This window comes from Chamaea fasciata, unplaced genomic scaffold (assembly GCF_029207755.1).
Source record: "Chamaea fasciata isolate MVZ Bird 193981 ecotype frontalis unplaced genomic scaffold, bChaFas1.0.hap1 SCAF_29, whole genome shotgun sequence".
NCBI lineage: Eukaryota > Metazoa > Chordata > Aves > Passeriformes > Sylviidae > Chamaea > Chamaea fasciata.
This window is the reverse complement of record NW_027094114.1, coordinates 1,120,189-1,134,087: the sequence shown is the minus strand read 5'-3', so window position 1 is coordinate 1,134,087 and position 13,899 is coordinate 1,120,189.

Below are 13,899 nucleotides of genomic sequence, written 5' to 3'. Positions count from 1 at the left end.
ATTACTTCTCACACCCTCAATTCTTGCATAATCTGCTAATGTGACATGGTGATAATTCAGTATAGCTTCTTCAAGACCATTGACAAAAAAAGAATAGCAGACAGGCAGAACTGATCCTGAGAGGATCTGAATCACTCACACAAATGTTTGCTGATTGTTCCTCTTCTCTTTGGAGACCTGCCAATTATTCACAGTTCATTTAGTGTGTGGCATTCTGATTTTTTTATCTTTCTAGTTTTTTAATTAAAATGTTGTCATAGTTGGACACTGGCCAAATGCCAGACACCCTTTGCTCACCCTCCCCTGCCACAGCTGAGCAGAGGAGAGAAAAAAAAAATTAAACAAAGGGTTCATTAGTTGAGATAAGGACTGGGAGAAAACACTCCAAGGGCAAAACAGGTTTGGCTTAGAGTTGCAAAGTGAATTTATTACTAACAAAGTCAGAGGAAAGTAATGAGAAGTAAAATAAGCCCTCAGAAATGCCTTTTCTTCCCCCAACCCCTCCCTCCTTCCCACCGACAGCTCAGAGAGACAGGGCATGGGAGTGTTGGCCAGTTCATCACCCAAGGTTTTCTTCCACTGCTCAGGGAGACAAGTCCTTCCCCTGCTGCAGCTTGGGGTCCTCCCATGGGAGCCAGTACACCAGAACTACTCTGACATGGCTCCAATCTCGTGAGCAGTCTTCCCAAAACTGCTGCAACATGAGTCACTCCCACAGGCAAACAGTCCTCCCAAAACTGCTGTGGCGTGGGTCTCTCTTCAATGGGGTGCAGTCCTCCAAGAACAGGCTGATCCAGCCTGGAAGCAGGGGCCCCCTCTCTCCACCGTCTCCCACTGGATCACAACCTCCCCCAGGCATCCACCGGCTCTGGCATAAGCACCTCCCCTGAGGACTGCAGGTGAATCTCTGCATCCCCCATGAACCTCCATGGGCTGCAGTTAGACAACCTGCTTCACCATGATCATCCCCACGGCCTGCAGAGGAATCTTGGCTCTGGTGCCTGGAGCACCTTCTCCCCCTCCTCCACCAATCTTGGTGTCTCCATGTTGTTTCCCTCGAATGTCCTCACCTCCTCCTCTTCTCTGGGTAGAAGAAAAAACTGTGCCCACTTTGTTTTGATTTTCTTCTTAAATGTGTTATTACAGAGGTGTTACCAACGTCTCTAATTGGCCCAACTTTGGCCAGCAGCATATCCATCTTCAGAGCCATGAGGGATTGGCTCTGCTGGACATGGTGGAAGCTTCTAGCAGCTTCTCACAGAAGCCACCTCTGTGGCCCCCCGCTACCAAAAGACCAGGCCATGCCAAACCAACACAAATATTTTACTGTACCAGGTCAAATGCCAAAACAAAGCTTAAGGATATAATCATCACTGTTACTTTTATCAAATAAGCATTTGCTCAAAGAAGAGATACTGTTGGGAAAATTTTTAATTGTAACAAACAGTGATTAGTTTTGCTGATGCTGACATCTCAAAAGTCAAAAATAGTTAATTTGTTCAGAGAGTTACAGGGAATGAGAAGGGGATTGTAAAACAAGGCCCTGCCTAATTGTTACAAAAGGTGGAATATGTAAAAACATTTTTTAAGAAAGGATGTTCTTTGATGTTTGATCTTTCTAGCTTTCTAGCCTAATCAACAAGAAGGAAGATTTAATCTGTGAAACAGAGAACAGCTGACAAGCTCTGAGTGATGTCCGGGTGTTAGAAAAACAAAGTTTAGGGCTTGACATGCTTCAATGATCTCAGAAAGGGGGGGGAGGTTAACATTCTGGAAGAAGGATGTACCACTGATAATGGACACAAGAAATGCAGAATTTATGGGCCACAAAAATGTTAGCATAGGAAAAACACATAATCACGGCAGCTGGTTATGTGTTGGTGCTTTTTTTTGAGAGCTCTCGGAGCCAGGGGTCTAAGACCCAAATCTTGGCTCCCCGAAACTCAGAAGAGACAAGGTTTTATACTTTGTTGTTACATAAGTATACATGTTAATTATTAAATCCCATTGTTCCATTGATTTTACCTGAGTATGGATTTGTAACAATCGATTCTCATGATTCTGATATAAGATAATAATCATATTTGATTATCAAACAATTGACAGTCGTGTTGTCTATCATATAATGATTAGGTACAGTTTCACCCGACCTAAGTAGAGAACATCTAATCTTATTTCCAAGGCCTATGTAGAATCATACTTATCCCCTGCCCCCCTTTGATTCGTTACCTAGGCAAAGTTATACTTGATTTGGTTGAAACAATAGCATGAGCATAACATCCTAGCTGCAGTTACACAGGTGTTTGCCTCCCCCCAGCCTGGCTACCCTAGAAATCATTTTAACCCTTTACTATCACAAGGACATTTGGCAGAACTCCCAAGATAATGCAGAAACTCAGCAACTTCTGAAATCAGCTCCAATTGGGTAAAAAGTAATTCCAGCAGGGGGAGATTCGTGACCAGCAACCCACAGGCCATCAACACAAGAAACCCATTGTCCCAAAAGAAAAGAGAAACTGAGCATGTGGGCTAAGTAGCACAAGAAGCAAGAGAACCATTTTCCTATAGAAGATAGAATGCTAATTAATGAGAACTATGTAACTTGTAGCCAATGAGCACTAATTCCTTTGCTAAAATATATAATTAGTTAAAAGTTTTGATAATTGGTGTGCATGTGTTAGGAGGATCAAATCCCCTACACACCCAGTGCCAAAATAAAGTAATGCCTGCTTTCTAATACTGAAATTAGAGTGTTAGAGTTTTATTTTCCTGACATTTTCAGTGCCAATTTCTGGCAATCCAGATGGGACCCTGCATCTGATGCTTGATGGATTCACAGGATCAAGAAGTCTCCAGCATGCACCAAAGGTTTTTTGGGGAGACCCTCTGGTCCCCTGATCCAGTGAGTTCAGGGCACAGCCCCTGGGATTTATTAAGGCATTACTGGGGAGGGGGGGGGAAGGTATAATGAGGCTGGAAAATCTCCCTGGATTAAAGTCAAGGGAACTTGAAAACTGAGTTTTGGTCTAGTTTGCTTATTACAATGGGGACACCCAAAGTGCCAGCCCTTTGGAAGGTTAAAAAGTGTGAGCAGGTGTTGCACAACACTCAGGGTAAAAAAGTGAGAGCAGGTGTTGCATACTCCTCTCAAAGGAAAATTAAATTATGTTTTACTTTATTCTGTGATGAGTTCCAGTCAATCATCAAAAGGGGAGGGTTGGAGAAATCATCCCTGGAATGTATTTTGAAACATTGGAGGAAGATTGGAGGTGCAATGGGAGGCTATCTCTCCAGAAAACAGTTAATTGAATACTGTAACACTTGGTGACCTTTGAACTCTTTGGATGATTGTGAAAAATGGCCAAAGAATGGAACTTTAAGTTGTAATGCAATGTTATAATTGATGTTGTTTTGTCATAGGTAAGGGAAATTGAATGAAGTGTCATATATAGATTTGTTTTTCACACTGTGAAATCATCCAGAAAGGAAAAGAAAAAAGTGTAACATTACCAAGTGATCCTATGATTTTAGTTTTAGAGAAAGATCAAGGAAAAAGCCTAAGCAATGCTGCTCAGTTTGTAGTACTTGGAAGTGTTTTATAAAGTATGCTTCCACAGAGGAAGAGGAAGTTTATTTGCTGGTAGCCCATCAGTATGTCGCATCCCCTCCTTGATGACCTGAGGCATCATGGGCCCACCGAGCCAGAAATAACTCTCCCTTATGTTGCCAGTCCAGATCTACCTGTGACACTTTGATTATGGCAGCCCAATACACCCGTTTCTTCTTAAGCTGCTCCTCATTAGCCTGACTCTTAAGCACATGCACATCCACATGATGGACTTACACTGTCAGCTTGTCAACATGGGAAGCAATGTCTTGCCACTCTTTAGCAGCCCAAATGGGTTTTCCCCTCCACTGCAAATTGGCCTTTTTCCACCTTTCCACCTACCCCCACAGAGCATTTGCTACCATCCACTAGTCAGTGTAGAGGTAGAGTGTTGGTCACTTCTCTTGCTTGGTAATGTCCAAAGCCAGTTGGATGGCTTTCAGCTCTGCAATCTGACTCAATCCATCTTGTTGTTGGGGATTAGGTTTGTTCCTTTTTTACTCTGAAGAATTTTTCCCCTTAAGTTACTAGGAGACTAAGTACTGGGTGCTTAAGGGTGCTTGACCAAAACAAAGAGGTGGCCAAAACTCGGGAGGGGGAGGTAAGGACAGGGCTGGGGGCAGCTTCGCTCTCTCTCGATCTCAGCATTGCATTGGAGAAGACACGGGCAGGCTGCTGCTTGCTGTGGTAGGAGTTCGCAGTAGTCCCAACCGGGTCCAGTCCTGAGAAAATCTACCACCATCTGCTCGTGGGTCCCGGAAAGCTGAGCTCACCTCCTCCTGCCCTGTTGGGCTGGCCCTGTCCTGCCACTGCCATTTCTTCGGCACTGCCTTGAGTTTTTTTGCTACTCTGTAGCCCCGCACTGCCCTGCCGAGACAATCCTGACGTTCCAGCTACCACCAGCGGAGCTTCTAATCATCCACCATCCCAGGATTTTTCCACCGTTCCAGCTTGGTTGCTCTCAGAGTCCCAAGAGATTGGACTGCCCTGGGCTTTGTGAAACAAAGCTCCTCAAGGTTCCTGGTTCTGTTATTATTATTGCTGTAGTTGTTGTTGTTTGTTTGCCTTTGTTATACATACTAGTAAAGAACTTATTCCTATTACCATACCTCTGCCTGAAATCCCCATTAATTTTCTAAATTATAATAATTCGAAGGGAGGCTCTGCCTCTCCTTAGCAGATACCTGTCTTTCAAACCAAGACACTTGTCCTTTAGAAGCTTCTGCAACTCACTGTGTAGGGTTCCATACAGCTGCTTTCCATCTCCTACTGGTCCCTACAATACGGCAGGATCCATCAGTGAAGAGAACATATTAGCTCTCACTCTCCAGTAGCTGGTTATATGGTGGGGCCTCCTCAGCACATCACCTACTCTTCTTCCTCTTCAGATGACAGTCCAGAATTTTCACCTTTGGGCCAATCCATTATGATTTCCAAGATCCAAGGGTGATTTGGATTTCCTGTTTGAGCTTGCTGTGTGATGGGAGCAATCCACTTACTCCAGGTAGCATCAGTGGCATGATGTGTTGCACAGACTTTTCCTTTAAACATCCAGCCCAGCACTGGTAGTCAGGGTGCCAAAAGAAGCTGTGCTTCAGTGCCAATCACTTCTGAGGGAGCTCAAACCCCTTCATAGACTGCAAGAATCTCTTTCACAGTTGGGGTGGCCTCAGATCCTCTGTATGCTCAACTCCAGAACCCAGAGGTCATCCTCGAGTCTCCCCATATATCTTCTGTCAGAGCCTCCAGGATGGACCATTCTTGCCAGCTGCAGTGTAGAGCACGTTCTTCACATCCTGTCCTGTCCTGACTGGCTCAAGGGCTTCTGCATGGGCAGATCTGCTTGATCTGCTCAAAGGCTTGCTGTTGTTCAGGCGCCCATTTGAAATCATTTTTCTTTTGTGTCATAAGGTACAGAGAACTTACAATCTGGCTATATTTCAGGATGTGCAATCTCAAAAAGCCCCCAGCACCTAGGAAAGCCTGTGTTTCTTTCTTACTAGTTGGAGGGGACATAGCAGCTATCTTATTAATTACCTCTGTTGCAATCTGCATCCATCTTGCCACTTCACCCCTAGGAACTGAATTTTCTGGGCAGGTCTGTAGCCCTGCTTTCCTGCCTGAGATGTTTTGGTTTTCTGAAATTCTTTTCCCATGGAATTTTCTGTAAACAGAAGCGTTTTTGTAAACTGTACTTTGTTTTCATTCTTTTCCCTAGGAGGGACTTCTTGATGTCCCTCTGGTCTGACCAATCTGATTGAAGAGGTTTGTCTTCTTGTCACCAATCAAATTGGTCTGTGTAAAAAAGTATATAAGGGAGACACATCCCAAAATAAATGTTATTTTCAGCCTTCTGAAGTTGGAGTCTATGTCGTTGTGGTGTACAACAGTGACACAGGTCCCTTGACTTTACTTCGTTTGATGGCAAAACCTGCTTTCAAAAGAATCTGGATGATCTTTTTTCCCCTTTCTCAAAAGCCTCCTCTGCTGTGTTCCCCCATACAATGATGTCATTGATTATGCAGGTGTCCGGAGTTGCTTACTGGCTTGCTCACTCATCGGGTCTGCATACAGGGTATAGTCTTGTATCCTTTAGGTTCAGTGGGTCTGAACCTCAAGCTGAAGTGCAGCAAGCGGCGTGGAAGAAAGGACTCTCATGTGGGTTGGAGCTAGGTTTTATTGCTCCCCAAGGGCCACGTTCAGTGACTCTCAGGGCTTGGGTTTCAGCTTAAGTATCGGAGGTGTGGAAAGGGGCAGGGGTCAGCCCAGAATCAATACCAGGTAGGGAGGGAGTGACCAGGACCAGGAGACAATACACAGGACATCTTACACATAATACAGGGCAGAGACGTCAAAGGCTTTGCCATTCACCTTAGCCCAACCCCCCCCCCCCCCCCCCCCCCCGCCCCAGAATCTTCCAGGTTTCTGGGCAGGGACACAGAGTGATTGGCACACCCACCACCAGGGAAAAACCAAAGGGTTAGGACAAGGGGTAGTTCAGAACAAACCATTTTGTCACACTGCAACAATTGATGTACTGCAAATGTTCTGGATCTTCACCCTTTTCCAGTGCAGTCTGGATCAGTCCATGGCAAATGGTCCAACTGTGTGGGAATACAGCTAGGAAGCAGGACTCAAAGTACTGCTGAACTCATTACAGAAGTAGATGGGCTCGAGGGCCACAAGCCCTGGCAAATCAAGGCAGGACCCTGAAGGAGGAAGAGATGGAGGTGTATGTATTATGCAAGACAGTACAGGCCTGTACAAGTCTGTACTAGCCCATAGTTAAGATATCTAAGAAACATAGATATGGTTGTTATAGTTGTTATTGCTTAGGCAAGTAGGTATTTTTAGCTCATGGTTGAAAGGTATTGTCCTAGGGTGACTTTATGATGCTTGTATCCCCAATTGTCTGTTCTGTCTGTGTTAGATATTGTGGCCTGTACCTTTAAGACTGGTTCTGAGAGCGAAGAGGGGGGAGGAGCACACAGCTTGTTTTGCAGAAAACTGCCTGACTCCTCTGCATTCCTTCTCCTGGACTGTGTTCATCTGAAGCACAGACCAGCAACAGGACAGAGATCTTTTTTGCTTTTAGTTAGTTTAGCTAGCTGAATCAAAGAAACTTCCTGAACTGTTTTTTTCTCTTTCTTAGGACTAGTTAAATCTGCTCCAGACTGAAAAAACCCAGAAGAGCACTGAGAGCTGGCACCTGCAGCCCAACGGAGCCTGGACCTCCAGAAGGACTGATAAAAGACTAAGCGAGCTGAGCTACCCACAGCAAAGACTTTCTGAATTTACCATCTCACTTCAGAGCAACAAAAAGTTTTATTGTTTCATATTATTCATTCATTATGCTTGTGGGCACTTTGTTTGTTAAATAAATAGTTTTTTCCACTTTTCTCCGAGGAGATTCTTTCCCGGACCAGTTAAGAGAGGGGCCATTTAGGTTTGCTTCCCAGAAGGACCCTATTTGGGGGTTTTCTCCCAAATTTGCCCTAAACCAAGACAGGTATATAAACCAGCAGTGTGTTCAATAAAATCGGCTTCATGATGCAAACCATGGAGACCCCGTCTCTTCAATCACTGTATAATTGGTGCCCTCATGTGAGGATAGCAATGACCGCCTAGCTGAGTGGCTGTTGGTGAGCTCTGCAGGACTAAGTGCCCCTGAGAGGATGGAGAAAGCCAGACGGCGGCAATGAAATCCCTCTGGAAAGGAGGTGAGCTGCAGGGGACCATGGGCCAGGGGATGTCTGCCCAGGAAAGAGATGTTTTTGAACTTTTAACAAAGCTTTTACAACAGCATGGGAAATCCTTGCCTCCACATGACTTACAAACTCTATTGAGATGGACAGCTGTTAAGCTACTGGTGATGCCTTGGGAAGGCTGACCTGGAACAGAGACTGGACAGAGATAGAGAATAAAGTAGATATTTATTGAAGGGCAAGGGCCTTTAAGGGTAGATCTTGGGCAGCACAAGAGCCTGACCAGGGCTACACCCAAGGTGGACTTAAAATGGTGACAAAATGGACAACCGGTCGCAAGGTCTTACACTTTTATAAGTTTTGGTCCATTTGCATGTGGGGGTTTAATTGTCCAATTACAGCTTCAGGTTGTGATCTCCCATCCTTCTTGTTTTCTCTCTTCAGTCCACTGTTGTTTATGCTTTTGGGCCTGAAAGTTGTACTCATTGTCCTTGGTCTTCACCAGGAAAAGGATTTGTTTTGTCTACCTACTCTGTGAAGAGAGCTTACTAACACTTAATATGAGGCTCAGAACTACACCCCTAGGCAGCACAGAATCTGGAAAACATGATAGCTAAAACTTAAGGCATCACTGGGACTTACCGAGTCCACAATCTTTATGACAGGTTTGTGGGACAAGGTGGGAGTGAAACTGTAGGATTATGCAACAAAGGGGAACAAAGTGGCTGCAGAAATGCTTCCTGCCTGGAAAGTAATTTTTCAGGTCCTGAAAGCCCAAGAAAAATCCCATGCTAAAGGTAAAAGGGGATGACTCCTGCCTTCCCTTTGAGGCGTAGCCTCAGAGTTCTTTACAATCTGGAGAGACTGTGTCCCTCTCAGTACAGCCAAAGGCCCCTCCTCTTACGAGTGAAAGGGGAGGGGCCCCTCATGATCCATAGGGGCATTCACTGCTGGCTACCGCCCAAACGACAGTGACAGTGATGGAGAGTACCCCTTTGACCCTGGCCCTGCTGACCCTGAAAGAGAACCAGACCTTTGCCCCCTGCCCGGTGCCTGCCGGGAGCCACGGCCGTGACTGCTGCTGCTGCCCCCTACCTGGCACTGGCCAGCATTGCCAGAGCCTGCACAGCATGCTGAATCTATAGCATATCAAAATATTAACTGACGCTACATACTGACCAAAACTCTGTTAAAATGTAACCTGTGTTTTGTGATTTTTGACAGGATTGTCACTGGAAAGATTCATTGGTTTGTGTGGGTGTGGTGTTTTCCTACATATCGGTAACAGAGCAAGACTGCATTATTCACTTGGAGTAATTGGCTAAGTCAAAAATTTAACATTCTTTTGTTCACATTCAAGGCAAAATTTAAACATTATCTGTAGTAGTTATTTGAGACTTTGCTATAATTAGTACATGAAACTCCACTGTCAGCTTTAACAGTTGCTTGCTTTTTGCTTCACAGTTTTAATGAAGTAATTTTATTGTGAATTTTTTGGTACAACTATTTAGCAATTTTAGTGAAATTATTTTTCCTTGCCATGTTGAAATAAAAATTAGACTTGATATCAAAACAGTTTAAGTATATTGATGGACCACAAATACAGTAAACAGTACCTTACTTTTTAGAATAATCTGAACCCCTAGCTTTGTGACTGTTTATATGCAAGTATCAGTTTTACACACCCACTAACCTAACCAAATTACATGTGTAAAATTTATGGCACGATTGTATAACTATTTTTAATTGGTTTAGCCTTCACTATTTATATCCCATTACTTTTATTAGGCCAAACTCGAATTTATCATATAGGCAATCTTAAAAAGCTGCAGCAGTTTAATCCCTCCGATAAATTTATGTTACTCCTATTTTGGTGTTGGAAATGATGAAAGTTTACCGGAAAGTTTTACAAATATGAATGCTTAGCAGAAGGCTCTCTGAATGTGGAACTTGAAAGTGGAATAGAGATAGAAGCAAGTTTTGATATAGAAGAATAAAAGATGTCTAAATTAAGGATTGCTGAGCCAGTTGTTACTGGACAACTAAGAAGGCAAAGGTTGAGTTGGAAGGAGGTTTTATAGCTAGAGCAAAGGATATGTTGACCACAAACAAAGATGTTTTTAGCAAGCAGAAAGAGATCTCAAGAAAAGCAAAAGGTACCATAAGCAAATAAAACCATGTTTTTACCAAGTAGAAAAAAGGTCTAAGAATTTTCCACTGCAAGAAAATAGCAAAACAACTTTAAGCTTAAACTGTAGCATATTATGGTAATGATAGTAGTTATGATAGGCTATAGTAATCGTAAAGGTATTGTGTATGATGCTGATTGGTTTCTATGTATTAAGATGCTCAGCAAAAAAAAAAACAAACTAATGCACTGTAACCAAAGCTGACTTGGCTTCAGGCATGCCAAAGATGTAGCTGGCAGCTCTAGGCGTGGCTCTGCCACCCACGACCCAGGAATGCTGTAACATCTTCTACACAATGAACAGCATTTTGAAGAGCCACCTGTTGTCCCAATATCCCTCGTTGACACACGTCCTACATTTTGGTACAGTTATTTACTTGCATGTTGTTTACCTTGATGTTTAACTGTTCTATGACAAATTTTCAGTAACTTTTTTGTAATGACAGAGTTTAAATAAGTTCATTCCTGTTAAGATTAATTTCTGTTCAGTTTTAGTGATGTTAACTTTAAGTTCTTTTAAGGATATTTTTTGTTATGTTTTAGTGAAGTTAAGTTTCAGTGAAGTTATTTTTAAATATTGTTGAAATATACTTGTTTAAATTATAAGATATAATTATTTTGCTATACAAATGAATGACATAAAGCCTGAATGAATTTCTGTTAAAATTTACTCATTTAAATTACAAGATACAACTATTTTGTTATAGAAATAAGAAAAATTTCTACTGCTTTTTTTTTCATAGCTTGCACTGAGGAATGAGTAACAATTCCATATTATGATTGTTATTAGTTGTAAGCTGTTTAATGCCTTTTTTTTGCTTTATTACTGTCACGATCCACTCACACAAGCGGGGTTCATGATGGTTCGTTTTAGGGATCTCAGAGCGCAAAAGACACAGCAGGGGACAAACTCAGTTTACTCAATCACAAATGCACCTTTATTTAGTGACAACAAATGCGATAGTGGGGAGAGAAAAGAGAATAGTAAGAAAGACGGGGAAAGAAGGAATGGGGATTATAGCTACCAACATGGAGGGTTGAGTCCTCGAGGCTTTTGAAGATGCCTATAGATGCCAGTTTCTCCAGTGGGGTGTACACGAAATGAGCGGGGGGTCTCCAGAGTTTTTATAGGTCAGTCAAGGTGGGGACCGAGGCAAGGGGCACAGAGCCAAGGCGGGAGCCTCCTGTGTTGAGGTTGGGTGCCCAGAAACATGCTGCAACATACACCTGGTACGAGCAAGCCAGTTCGAACAAGCAGGCTTGACCAGTTCCATTGTTCTGGCACTCTGTTCCCATGGAGATGCATACCAGTCTTCCAAGACTTGGCAGGTGTTGGACCTCAACCAGGCCAGGGGCTCCTTTCAGAGACTGGGGTCTCAGTCCTCAATCATTGGAGACAGTTGTGAGGCATATCACATCCTTGGACAGACTGACAATTACTATTTAGCTAAAGATAAATGACAAAGCCGACTTCTTTACAAACCTTCATACCATTGTATAGGTATCTGCAAGACATGCATTATTTTAAGAAACTTTCCTAACTACTATTACTGAGAAGTTTTTAGAATATATTAGGGACACTCTTCCAGTTAAGGCCTGGGCCATGGCCAAGTCTTAGCCTTAGCTGGTCTGGAAGTATGCCCAGGTGTTTTCTGCACCAAAACTGTACTCAGGTCATTTTGACTTGCCGAATTTTGACTTATAATAGCTAGACCTCTTTTTGAAGTGAACTTGGAAATCTTACCTGGGAATGATTCTCCAAGCCCTCACTCTAAAATGAGGCTTACTAGCTATTGCAGACTCTGGGTAATGGTACAGTATTTAGGGAGTTGATAATGCATTGTTTTAAATCATCATTTTATCTCTTATGTACTACAAATTGCAAATATTTGATTTATTTACGCTTAGTGTAAGTGTATTGTTTTGTTACATAATGTTTTGCTTTTTATATTGCCTTCATGTTCATAACCAGAGACACACATGTTGATAAAAAACAAAAGAAGGGGTGTGGAGTCCCTGCAACCCCTCGACATAATACCTAGGGTCTGGCCTTGGCAGTACAGACCACAGTTACCTGCCCAGCCTGAGAGAGGGGACTTCCCAATGGTGCTCTGTACACATGGTTTGCCCCGGTTTCCCCCCCTCCCTAGTACCCCTGGCCCTTTGGTTTCTCCTCTCCTCTGTGTGTCTCCATTGGTTGTGGGACCCAGTGACCGGCCCTGTCTTCCTTATGAGATACTGACCTTTCCTGCTCTCTGCTCCTCCCCCATACCTCAAGGTCATTGGCTGCTGAACCTCATAGTTAAGCCTGAGACCGGCACATGTTCTACCCCCCTCTGGCTCTCTATTCCCCTTCAACTCCTGGAAATAAACCTGGCTGGAACTGATCTAGTGCCAAGGCCTTCTGCCTCTCCTTGCTGAGCTAGCCACTTGGCATGTGTGGATGTGTGAGCTTGACTACTTTGCGTGAGTTTCCCCAAGTGGCTTTTCCACCAGAGAGACTTATTGGGGGTCTAGGTTCCAGCTCCACTCCTAAATAACACAATGCCACAAAGGGGGAGTATGGCTCCTCAAGAACATTTGCATTAATATTTTCACTAAAATTTTTGAAAGATTTTAATGGTGGAAAAAGAAGGGGGAAATGTGGGAATACAGCTAGGAAGCAGGACTCAAAGTACTGCTGAACTCATTACAGAAGTAGATATGCTAGAGGGCCACAAGCCCTGGCAAGTCAAGGCAGGACCCTGAAGGAGGAAGAGATAGGGGTATATGTATGTATGCAAGACAGTACAGGCCTGTACAAGTCTGTACTAGCCCATAGTTAAGCAATGTTACTAAAAAACATAGATGTTATGGTTGTTATTGCTTAAGCAAGTAGTTATTTTTAGCTCATGCTTGAAAGGTATATAAACCAGCAGCATGTTCAATAAAATTGGCTTCGATGCAAACCATGGGGACCCCATCTCTTCAATTGCCCAACACGACTGTGCTTCCACCCCTGGGGTAGTCAATTCCAAGTATACTACATGCCCCTTCAGGTAAAAGCAAACTGGCCTGCACTCTGCTGCTAGAGGAATGGAGAAAACCCCATTAACAATGTCAATAGTGGCATACCACTTCGCTGCCTTGGACTCCTGTTTGTACCGAAGTTCCAGCATGTCTGGCATGGCAGGACTTAGTGATGCTATGACTTAATTCAGGCCACAGTAGTCCGTTGTTAGTCTCCATTCCCCATTAGACTTACACACAGACCATATGGGACTCTTGAAGGGTGAACAAGTCTTGCTGACCACTACCTGGCTCTCCAGTTCATGGGTCATCTTATGGATGGGGAATCACGGAGTCTTGGTTTGTGGGGTGTTGCCAACAATGTACCATAGTGGTGGTAATCAGTACCTGCTGTTCTTCCACCCTCAGAAGTCCTACTGATACTGATAGAAGGGTCCTCTGATAGACCAGGTGAGGTGTTCAACGGTCTTATGTCCTCTCTTTCCTCAGCAGTTATCCCAAAAGCCAACCTGAGTCCTTTTAGGTCTTTGAAATACCCACTCCTGAGGAAATCTATGCCAAGAATACACAGGGCCTCTGGACCAGTGTCTTGGTTTGTGAAGACAGGTATCTGCCCGGTAATAAAAAAAAAACAAACAAACAACAACTGCAGTTTCCTTTGGGATGGAGAGTGTAAACCCCCCCCACTCCCTTTTTTTCTTTTTCAATTATAAATTACAATCAGAGGCTCTTAGGCAAAGATTTTGGAAATAGGAATAGCAGTTCTTTACTAGTATGTATTACAAAGCAAACAAACACAAAAAAACCCCACCAAACAACTACAGCATTAATAACAAACGACAACAGTACCAAGAACCTTGAGGGCTTTGTTTCACAAAACCCAGGGCAGT